General features: G+C 43.2%; 1 pseudogene; it reads left to right on the top strand.

The window, feature by feature from the left end:
* Positions 1-1,222, top strand: part of LOC138150587 (rab GDP dissociation inhibitor beta pseudogene) — a 52,765-nt pseudogene extending 51,543 nt beyond the window's left edge.
* Positions 1,223-4,650: the final 3,428 nt, after the last annotated feature.

Here is a 4,650-nt window from a genome sequence, read left to right as displayed (position 1 = left end):
CTCAGAAAGAAGGTGCTTCACGTGGACCGCAGCCCCAGCACGGTGGGGACAGCGCCTCGCTGAGTCCACTGAATGTGCCTACCGCCACTTCAACGTGCCTGGTTCGCCCCCTGCCACCATGGGCCGAGGGCACACCTGGAAGGTGGACCTGCTACCTAAGTTCCTCATGGCCAGTGGACAGCTGATGAAAATCCTGACCCACTTGGATGCGCTGCCCTTCCTGGACTTCCACGTGGTGGACGCCGGCTTCCTGTACAAGAGAAACCGGATTTACAAAGTGCCCTCGAATGAGACCGAGGCCCTGGCTTCTGGGTTGATGGGACTCTTTGAGAAGTGCCGATTCCTCAAATTTTTCATTTACGCCCTTAAATTTGATGAACAGGACCCCCGCACATACGAAGGAGTGGATCCCCGGAAGATGACCATTAAAAATCTATTCCAGCGATTTGGTTTAGGCCAAGATGTGACTGACTTTGCCGGACATGCCCTGGCCCTATGTCATACCAATAGCTATCTGGACCACCCCTGCCTCGAAACACTGGAGAAAATCCAACTCTACACATCATCCCTGGCCAAGAACAGAAAGAGCCCTTACCTCTACCCGTGTTTCGGAATTGGAGAGCTGGCGCAGGCCTTTGGCCGGCTGACCTCCAGCCAAGGGGGCGTTTTCTTAATGAACAAACCAGTAGACGAGATACTCCTCAGGGACGGCCGAGTGGTGGGCATCAGGTCAGAAGGTCTCATTACAAGGTGCAAACAGCTCATTTGCGATCCCAGCTATGCACCGGACCGTGTGCGCAAGGTCGGCCAGGTCATCAGGGCCACCTGCATTCTTGGGCACCCCATTAGAAACACCAACGGGGCCAGCTCAGGACTCATTATCATCCCTTCCTCCCAGACAAACCGCAGATCGGACATCTATATCTTCCTCACTTCTTACGTACACTGTGTGGCCGCACAGGGCAAATACATTGCCGTAGTGAGCACAGCTGTGGAAAGTAAAGACCCTGAAAAAGAAATCCAGTTGGCTCTGGAGCTCCTGGAGCCCATTGAGCAAAAATTCTTTTTCACAAGTGACTTCCACGTGCCTAATGACTTGGGGACCAAAAGTGAGATCTATATAACAACTAGTTATGATTCCACTGCTCACTTTGAGAGTGCCTGCAACGACATAAAGGAGATCTATAGAAAGATGACAGGATCCGAACTGAAATTTGACTGAAACACTCTTGACCATCTTACAGGGGAGAAAATTAAAAACATGCTACCAAATAGGAGCAATTTGGGTATCTGAGAAATAAAGCAATTCTCCCCACAGAACAATGAAAATGTTATTTTCTTTCAGAGATAGCTCCCCACCCGCCGCGCCCCCCTTCCATCCAGCTAAGGGCCCTTAGAATAGATAGCTAGTAAATCTGCCCTGAAGTGTGTGAAATCCATTTTACTACTTCTACTTGTTGAATTCACATCTGTAGTAAAAGGAAACCTTTCTCATACTCATTCCTTTATATAATGACTAAAGAGCAAACCTAGGACTTGGGAATGTGGAAGACCATGAGTTTAATTCCTCTTGTTGTTCTGTGTTATTTGTATGAGGGTAATAATTGTAGCACACTTCCTAGATTCAAATTTCAAATGATATTTGCATGCATATTTTAAAGTTCCAACATCATAGCTATTAGAGACTTCAACCCGACACTCATTTCTATTAAAGAGTCCTGGAGCTCATATTCCCTAGGAATCAAGGAAACCAGATGTCCCCAGATGACCTGTATACCTAATCACAATAGCCAAGCACCATGTTAAAGCACTTTACAAATATCTCCTTTGATTCTCACAATAAACTACCAGGTATGTGCTATTATTATCTTCATTTTACAGTTGAGGCAAACATGTTAAATGACTTTCCCAAGGTCACATAGCTACTAAGTTTCTGAGGCTGAATTTGAATTCAGACTCTATCTTCACTCTACCATCTAGCTACCAAAGTAGAATACCACATGCAATCTGCTTTTTAACCCCTGGTAATTCTCCAGTGGTGGTGAATACTTACTGCTTTCAAAAGCAAGTTTGAACAGTTCTAATACTGAAGTTATTCTTCATCGTTAAGCCAATATTATCATATCTGCAATTAGGAACATTTAGTTCTCTCCAACAGAAGGGCACAGTGCTAAGCATAATGAATCTAATCACACTTATTGACCACATGATGTCTTTAACATACTTGAAAACATATGATATCTCTGTATCCTCCCACCCACCCAAGAAGTCCTTTCTTCTTCAGGGTTAACACCCCCAGTTCCTTCAAATAATGCTCACATGGCCTGATTTCTAGGTCCTCTCACTGTCTTGGCTGACCTCTCCTAAATACCAACCAGCTTAGCAATGATCTACAAGCTGTGGCCCCACCAAACTTTCTTCCTTGGGTCATGAGGCATCTTCATTTGAAGATCACATTGATTACATAAACTTTTCTGATTGCTGTATCACACCGCTGCCTCATACTGAAACTTCAATCCTCTAGCCCCCATCTAACTTCTTTGAGTTTTTGAATACAAATGTAAGATTTCTGTGCAGCAGCTAGGTGGCACAGTAGAGCACTGACCCTGGAATAAGGAGGACCTGAGTTCAAATCCACTTCAGACACTTGACACTTATTAGCTGTGTGACCCTGGAAGTCACTTAACCGCATTATCTCGCCCCCTGCATTTATCCCTAATAAATTCCAGCTCACTTGATTAATTATTCTAGCTTGTTGAGATCACTTTAAAAATCCAGATTCTATTATCCATTGTATCATCATTGTGTCTGTTATCTGATAATTTGATAAAAATGTGCCTTCAGCAAAGCCACACATAGAAAAAGTTTTGAAGTTATTTAAATATTTAGAATACTGTATATGACCTTATATAATTCAACTCCCTTCTTCTTTCTGGGTCTCACTTTCCTCTGCTGTAATAAGAGTTTGACTAGATAACCTCTGACGTCTCTGCCAGCTTTAAATCTCATGATCCTGGAGTAGATGAGAAAATGTGCTCTCTCCCCTCCTTTCCTTGGAGAGGTGTGGTCAGTACAATGGGTGCAGAGGGCTGTATGGGACAGCAGATGGGAGTATGATTGCTGTGAACTATGGATTTGCTTAATTGTTTTCCTTTGTTACAAGGACAGGCTTACTGGGTGTGTGTGTGAGGAGTACACCTGGGAGTGACTTAGAAAACTTTTTTTAAATGTATAAATCTTATAGTTTTATATTATTTATACATGCACTGTCATAGATTAAATGTCTAATGAGAAGCTACTCTGGGCAAAGCTTAGCTGTGTGTGCTAAGCTTTAAGGAAGTAACTAAACGTTGTGGAGTATTTTCCTTGGCCTTCAGAGCAGTATTCATGGAATACCTAGTATTTTTTTTGACACCAAACCTCTCTATCCATAAGATAGATACTCTGCAAAGTACCTAAGGGAGTCATCTAATATGGAGGCATCCAGATTCTAAAATCTGTCTGGGGCTTGTATGCTGCAAAATGACCCATGACATTCCTGTTGAAATCGAGGCCCTCCCAACCCAAACTCCACACTGCCAGAATCCTGTCGTTTTGTTGTCAGAGGCTACAAGAAAGCAGACTGAATTAGTCTGAGCCAGACAGCAGTTGTGCAGTGATTGGAGTCTGGACACTTGGGAAATAAGAAAACATGTCTGCAAGTAGTGTTTACTGTACAAAACCGATCTGGACAAATTACTTTGGAGTCAATAGTGAATTAAAGCCTCTGAATTTGTTGGGTCCCTAGAAGGCTGATCTCACAATGGGCTCATCTTAATGTTTGGGAGGGGGGAGGGTCACAGGTTTTATTTTCCACCCGACTGAAAAAATTCCAAAGTTTAAAGACAAGATATGTTGCTTGTGTAGCTCTATTGTTTGGGTAGTCATGGAATGAGGTAGGGGGAGAAATACTGCTCTTAAAAAGTTACTGAACCGTGTACGTTGTATGGAGAATTGTGACAGACAAACAGAGGAATCCAGGACCAACTTGAAAAGAGGAGGCATTTGTCTTGAGAGAATTTCCATTCAGAAAGGTAGAGATGAGCCTTGAGTCCTTAACACTGTTCAAGGGAAATATCTGGGTTATTGCACATCTCCCTTTGCTGAATAGAGTTGCCACATCCATCCTTAAGACAAATTTATGGCTAGTTACATAGCTCTGTCTCTCTCTGTCTTGTGCTGTCTCTCGCTGTCTCTCTCTGTCTCTGTCTCTCTGTCTCTCTGTCTCTCTGTCTCTCTCTCTCTCTCTCTGTCTCTCTCTCTCTCTCTCTCTCTCTCTCTCACACACACACACACACACACACACCAAAGTTTTTGGGAGATAAAGCAATTAAGTGGTCACTTTGAGAGCAGCTCATTAGGAAGCCTTTACCAGCCCCTTTTGCTGACTGAATTCAGCTGCTTGTTTTCAAAACATGTTTTCATAATACACTGTGCAGTGGCTGTAACCCAACTGAAGAGGATTCCTATTCTGGGACAAAATCTCAGCATCTTTAAAAGCAGCTGTTCTCCAAGGAACCTATTTGTTCTTTGATTCTCATAGCCTTCAAATTATCAACCATCTTCAAATTGTGATGCAACAGAATTATTATCCCCTTTAAAACAAACAAA

This window comes from Petaurus breviceps, unplaced genomic scaffold, assembly GCF_028583685.1.
Source record: "Petaurus breviceps papuanus isolate PSGF00001 unplaced genomic scaffold, PetGlider_PUasm1.0 90881, whole genome shotgun sequence".
Taxonomy (NCBI): Eukaryota; Metazoa; Chordata; class Mammalia; order Diprotodontia; family Petauridae; genus Petaurus; species Petaurus breviceps.
This window is presented reverse-complemented; position numbering and strand designations above follow the sequence as displayed.